Raw genomic sequence first — 10691 nt, 5'->3', positions numbered from 1 at the left:
TTTGGATCGGGATGGGAAACACCCGCCCCGGCTCTCGCGCCAGCCTCTCCCCCTCAGGGGCAGGGGCGGGCCGATGACGTCACCGCCCCGCGCGGCGCGGCGCGGGACCCGGGGCGGAGGGTGATGTAATACCCGTAACGGCCCTACTCCGTCCGACATCCGGGTACCCTGCCGGGGTGCTGCTTTTTTTTTTTTTCCGCCTTATATATATTTTTTAACTCTCTCTTTTTTTAATCTGAAAAAGCTCAATTTGCCGCTTTTGGGGTGTTTTAATTATTTGATTTTTTAATTTTTTTTTTTTTTAACGGGGGGAGGGGAGGCGGCGAGGAGGGAAAGGGCGCGGGGGCGCGCGCGCGCGCTCCCGCCTCCCCTCCCCTGCGGCGTGCGCGCCTGCGCAGAGGGGCGGCGGCGGCGGCAGCGCAGTGCGAGTGTCTCCGTGTGTCCGCCCGTCCGTCCGTCCGTCCGCGGCCGGCGCTCCGCGCAGCGCTGCGCGGGTGGGCGCGGAGCAGCTCCGGCGGGGGACGGGGACGGGGGGGGGGGCGGCGGCGGCGGCGGAGGGGGCGAGATGAGCGCTGGGCTCCCCCTGGGCACAGAGCCGCCCTGTGAATGAGCTGAGGCGAGGCCGCCAGCCGGGTGCCCCCCTCCTTCTCCTCCTCCTCCTCCTTGTCCCCCCTCCTTCCCCTTCTCCCCCGCGCACCGCCGGGAGCGCGGCCCTGCCCGCACAGCCGGCGCCGACGCCGCGGCCGGGGGGGTAAGTGGCGCTGCGCAGTGCGGGGCCGGGGCGGGGTGAGGGGGCGGCAGGGCCGGGGCGCTGCGGGGCCCCGGGGCCTGTAAACAACCGGGGGCGGCGGAGCGCGGAGAGCGCGGGAGCTCGGCGCCATCCCCGGCGGCACAGCTGGGAGCGGGTCGGGCGGCCACAGGGAGGGAGGGAGATGGATGGGGAAGGGGACGGGGGGAGCGATCCCGCTGGGATGCCGCTGCCGGGAGCCCCCTGCATTGCAGGCGCCCGCTGAGGGTGGGGGTGTCCCCGGAGCCCCCCGGGCACGGCGGGAGGAGGGCGAGCAGCGAGCGGGGTCTGGGCCTGGCTCAGGTAGGAGCAGCAGCTTTCCCTTTCTCCCTGCCCCCTCCTTTCCTCGCCCAGAGTTCATTTAATAAAGGCTATAAACAGCCTCCTCTCCCATCGCCGCCCTGACGCTCGGGGCACGGCACTGACTGGGGGGGGGGGGAGAAGAAAAAAAATAAAGAAAAAACAGCACCACGCATCTATTTATAAAGCACCCCACCCTGGCGAGGGTCGGAGCATCAAGCGCTCCCCAAATAGTGACATTGTGAGGCAGCGGGCGGCTTTCCCTCGCCAACGCCTTTCGGGCGTTTAAAGTTTGTGAGAGGTTTCGGTGCCTTTGAAAACAATGTCGTGAGCAAAGGTTGCGCTGACGGTCTGTGATCTGTCACGGCGTGCGTGGTGAAAGGCCGTGGAGGAAAATGCTGGCCTCGCTGGGAAAGTTGTGCGGCGATGTGCTGGGGAATTGGGCTTGCATGTGAAATGCCAGAAGTTCTGAGCATAGGTCTGAGCTTTTTGTGACATTAGATTGTGTTCTGGTAGCTGTGATACAACAGCTAGAGGTTGACAGTTTCAGGAGAATTGATTTTGCAGACATTTGTTCGATATGTATTTGTATTTATTTGGTACGATTAAAATATTTCTTAGTGTTGCCATGTGGATGGCAAAATTATGAGGGTACAGAACTAATGTTTAAGTTTACAGTAGCACTTGGGAAAAACTAAATTTTTTGGAGCTATAGCTTCTGTCAAATGGAAAAGTGCTTGCACTGGGGTGGCCTCTGTGATAACCTTAAAGTTTAAGGTCCTTAAACTGTCCATCCAAAGGAAATTTTTATTTTGTTAAGCAGAAAGCAGTTTTAGATCACAAGAGCAGTAGCTGGAAGGAAGGTAGGTGATATGTTTTCCTTAGATTGTGATATTTAGCATCAGAGTAAGCAGAATCAATTTATGAACTAGAAGTTCTAACTGTTGTGATTCTAGGGAATGAATTTCCAAATATGAGCCCTTGTGGCACTTTGCTGAGCTGTTTCAGTAATTGATTAGGTGGCTGAAGCAGGTTTGGTGAGGTACTGGTGGAATTAAGGCTGGATTTAACTCAGCACCCTGAGTGAGTTGCCAAATTACCCAGAATTTGGTCAATTCTTTTGCAATTTCGAGCCACATTTCTTCTCTGATAGCTTCCCATCTGTTGCTGTTCATAGTTTCTTCTGTGAATAACATCAGAGAAAACGTGGGCCAGCGAAGTTTTGCCTATCCAGTCACAGCAGTGTTCAGAGGGAAGGTGTTAAAGGACAGCAGCTTGGATTGGTGCACCAGCATTATCTGCTCCTAAAGTTTTCACTCCCTAAATTTTCTGGATCTCCTTTTTGTATATGAGACTGGGCTAAAAGACTTGCTGATGCATTGTGCCAATTATTAATGTTTTTCTCACAGAGATCTTTGTTAAAATCCTCGGATGAACATGGAGAGAGTTTGTCTGGCCTCTGCTCTCCCTTGGCATAGCCATGTTTTCTCATATACAAGCAAGGCCTAGCTCTGGTTTTCAGGTCTAGTCCTCTGCCTGGTGGTTGTCAGGTAAATCTCTCCCCTGGAGGTACAGTAGAAAACTATTCCTGTTTTCCAGGTATTTCCTTAACTGTCTCTAGGCTTGCTCGGGGTACTTTTGTTGAAAGCAAGGAGAGATGGAAATGCCAAATGAGTGGCAAAGCTTGCAGGTCCAAACAAGCAGAACTCACTCAGGGCAATTTGAATTAAAGCAGAATACTGAAAGTTGGGCTTGTTGGTTTTTTTTTCTATAAAAATCAAGCTCATTGCTTCTTATCTGGAGTGCAGCTTATCCAGTGGAGTTGAGTCATTCTTGCTGAGGTAGCATTTTGAGAACTGTCGTTAAAATGCTTAGATATTTAACTCTGGCACAGTGTAATTTGCAAACTTATGTAACTGCTATGTTTTTGAATGCAGCTGTCAATAAGAGATCTCATTGCCTTTTTTTTTTAGTGGAAGTAGGGAATCTAAAGCAGCTGCTTTTACAAGATGACCTAAATATAAACAATTCAAGAATAGCATATTTCTTACTAAAATGTTGACATTGCTACTGGCTTAATTTTTTTGTGTTCAGGTCAATTCTGATGTACAAAATATTACGTAATTGGCTGAGCAGATCAGCATTGCAACTAAGTGATGGAATGATGTGGGTTATGCTAATAAACAAGTTTTAAAATGGGAAGTACTGTAAAATAACTGTTTTCATTTTACCTTTGCAAACCAGAGACATTTTAAGGACTTAAATAGTAGTAATGTTTGAATTCAGGGCAGTAGTGGTTTATCATAGTTAAACCTGAGCCAAACTGCATTTATTCTTACTATGTCATGTGGACCTTTGTCATTTTTGCTCCTCTTTTCTCATAAATCATACTTGACTTTCAGTTTTTATTTTAAAAAAATTGATGTATCATCTGTTTCATTCTAAATGACGCAACTTGTAGTCTCATTTGTTCTTTTGGAAATTAATCTCTTTTTGGCTAATACTTGATTGCTGAGCTCTTACTGATCTCTGTAATTTTAATCAGATGATCCAAATTTCAGTTTAGAATACTAGGATAAGAAAGTTCTGTAACATTTACACATGCTTAACTACAATCCTCTTCAATGAATGAATGGCAAATGCAAAGTATCAAGTCTGTGTATACAATATGTAATCCCTGAAAAATGACAGTGTTCTTAGGATATTTAGAAGATGCAGGGAACGTGCATAAATGTACATTTTATGTGCATTCCATTCACCAGTGCTAAAAAATATTTTTAAGGGAGGATTGATATATTTGAGCCATGATGTGGTGCAGATCACAGTGGAGATAACCTTTCCTACTTGGAGCTTCTTTATGTTGCTGTCTGTCTGTGAAGGAACAATTTAGCATTGAATAAGATTTAATATTTCTAGGGTAAATCACTTGACTCTTAAGACTGGGAGGAATGTTTAGGCCAAGGGAATTGTAATCAGGGTGATGCCATGGGAGTGAGTAGGCTGAGTTCTGTTCCTGGGCAGAGGCAGTAACCACTGGGTGTTACTGGTGTGAAGCCACTGCTGCAAGGTCTGCTTTTCTATATTTGTGTGCTAAACTCTGGTCTGTGTTAAACCACAAACTGAGTTACAGATTTCTGTCAAGTTGCTATCTTTTTTCTTATTTTGTTTGTGTTTAAACACAAATACCAGTACAATTCACTAATGGATATTTCAGCTGCCTGTTGGAGCCTACAGAACAGAGTGTGTTTATAAATACATGAAACAGTTGCTCTGATTTTTTAACAGCTCTTCTCGAAAGGTGTTTATATGGGCTAAAACAACAGAATAAAAACTTCTTGCACTGACAGACAGTTGCAATGAAGTACACTTCTACTGTTTAGAGTGTAAACTTTATAGCAGTATGTATCTGTATGTATCAAAAGAGCTTCTAAGAGTGCCAGGAAGGAAAAAGCAAAATTGGCTAACCACGTTTCAATATTGAAATGTAGAGAAATGCAGTTTACAGAGAGAGCAAAAAGTACATTAGCCTCTTCTTTTCATTGCTAGCAGGTTAATTCTCAAAAGTAAAAATATTTTAGTAGATAGAAAGGTCTCTAAAGTCTTCTAAGATAATAATTTACAAACCAAACAAACTCAAGTGTAGCATAACTTTTATTTTGATAGCTACAGTTTAAATAAATCAAAGCACTTCAGTGTGCCTGTGGTGATGTGCCACGTGCAGCTGAATTATGTGGGACTGCTCAGATTTGTGATGTTGCTGTCACATTCAGTGCCGTGCTGGATTGTGACCTAGAGAATGAAATGTGCTCTCATATTTGGGTCTCAGCTGTAACTTGAAGGATTTTCTGTATCTATGTGTGCAACTCATTTTTACTGCCAACTGTCCCTGTCATCTGAAATTCAAATGGCAGCCTGTATTCTTCTTGACCATATATCATAACAATTTGTCCATTAAGTTCTGTGGTATTTTTTCCTTAGAAAATGCTCTAAAATGCAGTAGCCATGAGAAATGTGTAAGCTGTGCCTGAGCTCTTTGTGTTTGAGGATGAGTTTAAGGAATTCTCCAGCTGTTGGGTAAAACCCAGGCTTTGGAAAGGAGTGCAGAATATGGAAAAACGTGGGCGGTTAAGCAGCTAGCATTAAATTGTAGGAAAATTTAATGAAGAAAGAATCAATTGCTGTCAGTAAATAATTTTCTAGTTCCCTCAGTCAATTACAGTAAGCATTTGGACAGACCCTTGTTAAAAATCAACTGCTGCTGCTCTCTGTACTAAACCATTCTGAGGCTGCAGGGCAAGGCCCTGTAAGCTTAGGAAATGGTGGCATTGCCACTGCTTTGGTTTTTGAAGGAGAGGTGAATTCAAGATTGTCCTCATTAAGTGACCAGAATGTTTAGAGCTCTGGTTTGAAGTGAGAGGAGCAGCTTTAGTGCCTTGTTTACCATGGTAGTGATAGAAGTGAGCTTGGCAATCAGTGTGCCCTCAGGAAAGCTGCCTCTCCTGAAAGCTTCTGTCTGCAGAAAAGGCTAAGAACAAGGGTTGTTTTTTTATTTGTTTATTTTTATGTAGTCTTGGGTGCAAAATCTGTTTTATTGCAGCAGTCATCCTCTGTCCTTGTTCTTTTAATGAGATAGGAATGCTGGGGACGTGAGGGCAAAATAGCTTTGTAAATAAAAGCTCTGTGTGTGTACAAATGAGCAAACTCCAGCTTTTCCTAAGCTTTGAGGATTTAACTTCCAGGTCTTAATGTGCTTCTGGCATAGTTTTGATGTCATTTCCTTGCAAGCAAAGCCAGGTTCCAGCTGTAACTTCAGAACATTTCCTATTTTATTGCCATTTTATTCCCGTGTGTAGTCATCAGGTTTCAATCTCTCCTGTGTGCTGCTTTTCCTATATCCTCACCAGAACAGTGTTAATGTTGCTGAGATTAGAACCCCACAAATGTTTTCATGTGAAGTGAAGGGTCTGGGAAGTTGCTTGTCCATTATTTCATAATATTGAGTGCTTGACTAAACAGGAAGTTTTGGGGCCTCCGTGCAAACATCATCTTCTAATTATTGGGCACACACATACTGGTTGTGTTTTCTCAAAATAGTTTATTTTTATTTTACTCCCAAGCTCTGTCTGTATAAACTTTATTTTCACTTGGGTTTCATTCAGCCATATTGTTAAAATAAATTGCTTATAAGACAAACCATAAATAATTGGCTGGTGCTTCTTGTTGAAGTTAAAAGATCTGAAGTTTGAAAGCTTTAAATAATTAGTTTTTAAAAGGAGCAGTGACATTGGTGAGCAACTAGAAACACACAGAGGAGAAATTAAGGAGCAGATAGAGGAATGATTCCACGTGTTCAGTTTTCTTGAACTATTTAGGACTGTATTAAATTGTTAATTTAACTAAATTGTTAAGATGTTTGTGGTGGGGTTATCAGTGAAACCATACAGCAGAGGGATGGTGGGGTTCTGTAAGAATTTGTACACATTGCCACAGGCAACAAACAATATCAACTGTAAAAATATGGCAGTTTCCTGACTGAGAGTGACTGTGTGAGTATAATTTTTCCCCATATTTCAGGAATAGTTCAATTAATGCAGTTGCTGTTTTACTGATTTTAAAATTGTAATTCGAGCCTCCCTTTGTCTTTGAAGTTTCAGCAAATAATCCCATTGGGACCTTTTTCCATGGAGCATCTTTTTCCTGGTTTATTTTAACATTTAGCTAAAACACTGACAAAGACAAAGTGGCAGCAGCTTGGCTTCAGGTGCATTTGAACAACCAGAAGAATTGTGGGCAAAACCCACTCAGCTCTAGAGGCTCTTTACCCCAAATCTTCACTCTTTTGGGTAGGGGCAGAATGGCTTAGGACTCCCCAGTTGTCTTGATTTTTCTGAATAGGTTTAGTTGAACTTGATAAAAAAAAGTAAATGCTTTTTGTTTGGTTAGGTTTGGTTTTTCTCCTTTGACACAGAAATGGCAGTGGAATTACGTGAGCCTTCCTCCAAAAAAAACCATTCCTCTGTGAATCTTTAACTTTCTTTTTGTGGCAGGTATTGTTTGCTTGGTAAAACTGACAATGAATGAAGATATTGAGGCTTCAAGCTGTAAATAAGAGTTTAAAGGAAAGCAATTTAAAGAAAATAAGGATTTTAGATATTATTTGAATAATTTAATATGTTCAGATTTGTTAAATTCTTGCACTCTGAGTGGCTTGTACCCAAGTAGGAATTTTCACTTAGGCCCACAATGTTTAGGAGTGGGGAAATGATCTGCAGTGATGAGAAATGACAGTGGCAGAGCACTCGTGGTATTACAAATACTGGAAAAAATTGTAATTCAACTTTCATAACTTACTGTAGCTCCATTCTTGTGGATTGTCCCTTTCTGTTTCCTTTTCAGCCATGTTTTCTTTGTGGTGGAGCTGTTGCTGTGTGCAGCTCTGTTGGAAAGGCTGCCTAGAATCCTTCAATTCACTTGTTTGCCTTGCTCTTTCAAAAAATTTGAATCTTACTGCATCTCATTGCTACATAAACTGAGGCAAGGCCTTTTTTTCTCCCAAATTCTGTCTGCACAGACTGCAGCTTCCTTGGATCTTCCAGTTCTTTTTTTTTCTGTTGTTTCAATGAGGCTCTGGATTTTGGCTGGAGCCTGCAGGAATTTCTGTGCCGTTAACAAAGCACTTGTCTGAGCTTTTTGTCTAAAATGGGTGACTTTTGTTTATTTTCCAACACTTCTAAGTAAGAAATCTTTGGAAAATGAAGTATAACCAGCAAGGTGCTGAACTCAGCAGCAGCATGGACATGTTTTCTGCTTGTTAATGCTTTCAAGAAAGGACTTTGGTGTTTTCATTCTCATGCTGCTCAGGCAGCAGCACATGAATTTATGCAGAGCTACCTCATTGATTTTCATAGTTCTTGTTAGTGCCACTTTGGTTGTCTCCATAGTTTTTCAGAGTGATTGGGCTGCTCATACTTTGATGCTGCTGTGGTTTTTTTATACCTTCCCACTTCTAATTTGTAGTACAGATATTTAGAAAGAAGCAAGAATTCTGTCTGGGCCAAGAAATACTTAATCATGTTCTGAGGGTGCCAGTCCTGTTAGTGGATGGATCCTGATGAGTGACTGGCACCCATGGGTGCTGCTTGTATCTCCTCTCACAATCAGTGCAGTGAATTTTCATTCCCAGCAGTGCCTTTGGTGATTCTGGAAGGAACTTTCCATAACTGCCCAGATTTCAAAATTAAAGAATTCTTGAAATGACATCACCATCTTTGAAACTTCTGAAGGAACAATTTGTTAGAGGTGAATTATCTATTTCAATGTCCAAGGCTTCCTTTTGCAGAAATCAGATTACACATGTCTCTGCTGGAGAGAGTTTGAACCTCAGCCAAAATACACTCAATATTGAGAAGCTTCTCATTTAACCTTGGAACAGGTTTAGTTGTCTGCAGGAAAGGTAGGTAGGTAGGAGCAGAAAATAATGTTTGAAGAAGAAGCTGAAACATGTTGTTGGAGGGAGGGTGTTAACTTAGAAATGGTTCCCTTCTGTGTTCCAGAAGGCTTTAATAATCCTCTCCTAAATCCTACCTGCCCTGCCATACACACCACGTGGCAGCAAATATTTTGCTGCTTAGTACAGGGAGGCATTTGGAAAGGCTGTCAGCTCCTAGCAAGGAGAAGGGATTTTAAACAGAAGTTTTAAAAAAATCAACTCCCCAAACAACTTAGCTCAGTGAAATGGCAGAGCCTGTAGCAGCTATTAAGAGATCAGAGCTCATAGGTGTTTGTATCAGAGGTGCTGTGATTTAGTATTTTCTGCTGTGCTGAGAAGTTGTAACAGCCATCACTGTTGCATATTAATTACCAGGAGAGAGGGAGGGTGAGTTGGGGAAATTTGGAGCAGTTCATACTTTCCTTCATACAGAGTTATTAACTTGCTTCCTCTGATGTTTTGGTTTTTGTTGGTTTTTTTTTTTTTTTAGTCTGCCACAAGCCATACCTCCTACATCTGTTCTAAACCAAAAGTTCTTCATGTTACTAGAAATTTTCTTACCCATGTGGGTAGTTTATGTTCTTCCTTTTGCAGTTTTCTTACTGAAGTAGAACACATACTACAGTTGGATCCCCAAGAAACAAATGTTCTGGTGAGGAAGTGGTGGGTTAGTCTGTGTTTATTGAAATAGCCCCAGCTCTGTATTTCATTTCTTTTACTTCTTTTACATAAACAGTTCATGTCTCCTAGCTGCCGTATATTTCTGTGTCTGAAAGTACACATTCAGAAACATCAAGTGTAATTTTTTGGTGTTTTATTGATGTTTCAAAAACTGTGAGTGCCAGAACTCAGTCATATAGCCTCCAATAGCTTTTAAATAGTTTCATTGGCAAGGAGCTTTTTCATGACTTCATTCAGCCCATGACTGTGGTGTAATTATGTCTCCTCATCTGCGTGTTCTGTTTTATTTTAGTCATTCTTCCGATCCCTGCGATGTTCTCTGACATGTTGTTTGTTAAAATTAATTGATTTGGGGCATCCAGTGTGTACTGTCAGTTTTTCATTCAGGAGGCTGTAACTTGTGAAAATGTTTCCATGTTTGCACCATTACATGCTGTCTGCTACTGCATCCAGGCAGAGGGAACAGTGCAGCAGACCAGGCTGCAGTTGAAGTGAACAAATGCCCTTTTTCTAGTCTGTATAACTTGGTGACTTGCTCTGTGTCCTGTAGTTCAAGCAAAGGTTGTAATCTTTCTTTGTGCTCCTCATTACAGCACACAGGGTGTAATGTCACTGAGAATTATTCCAGGAAATTGGAGTGTGGGGGTATTTCTCAGCTTAGTTACAACAAGTGCCTGTGACTTCAGTGTGGTTCATGTAAGCAGCTTATCCTAGTGGAAGGAATACAGCTTGGACATTGTTTAAAAAGGATTATTAATTTACATATTGTTCAAGTGAAAGTTTCAGATGGGGGTGGTTAGTTTGCTGGGACAAAATGATCAAATCTTTGTCCAAATTCCTTGGAGAAATAAATTTGTATTTCTGTAGGGGTATGTGGAATTGCATTAGCTGTCCTTTGTGAGCAATTTAGGGCTTATGTTCATTTGAACCTTCAGGCAAATGAACAAGCAAATAGCAAACCAGTAAAATTTATTTTCCTGTGTAGCAGAAAGCATTGCAGTTGTGCTGCCTGGATAGCACAATTTGAGGAACAAATGAAGGGGCAAAGAGATTTCATGCATTCCAGTGGTGTATCTGTGGTTGTCCCTGGTTCTCCATGGCCTGGGATACTAATTACCCTCCTTTTTCTTTGCCACTCTGTTCTTCAGCTACATCTACTTTCAAGGAGTTTAGTACTGACTCTTTGGCATGCTCCATTCATTATTTCAGTTCTCTTTCTAATGCTGCAGTCCTCTGAATTTTTGCACTCTTGTGTTTTATCCAAGATCTTGTTATTTGTGTTGATTTTTCTAGGTTGTGTACAGTATTCTTAATTTCTGTCTGCAAACTTCAACTTGAGTTTTCTGTGCACTTGCTGGAGAGGCTGTCCTTCAGTTTGACCTCCACAAAATCAGTGCTTCAGAAATTGGGGTTAAAATGCACTTGGAGATGCAG

The 10691-nt window shown here is 42.6% G+C and overlaps 1 protein-coding gene across 4 annotated transcripts in view; it reads left to right on the top strand.

The window, feature by feature from the left end:
* The first annotated feature begins 377 nt into the window (after positions 1-377).
* Positions 378-10691, top strand: part of PPM1A (protein phosphatase, Mg2+/Mn2+ dependent 1A) — a 31626-nt gene continuing 21312 nt past the window's right edge. The window contains exon 1 of one of the 4 annotated variants that reach the window (XM_074543964.1): positions 378-751. The gene's annotated coding sequence lies outside the window, so the exon portion shown is untranslated. Of the gene's footprint in view, positions 752-1067; positions 1091-10691 lie in introns of those variants that run through there. The other 3 variants (XM_074543960.1, XM_074543963.1, XM_074543961.1) reach the window with 3 other exon arrangements.

Source organism: Zonotrichia albicollis, chromosome 6, assembly GCF_047830755.1.
Source record: "Zonotrichia albicollis isolate bZonAlb1 chromosome 6, bZonAlb1.hap1, whole genome shotgun sequence".
NCBI lineage: Eukaryota > Metazoa > Chordata > Aves > Passeriformes > Passerellidae > Zonotrichia > Zonotrichia albicollis.
This window is presented reverse-complemented; position numbering and strand designations above follow the sequence as displayed.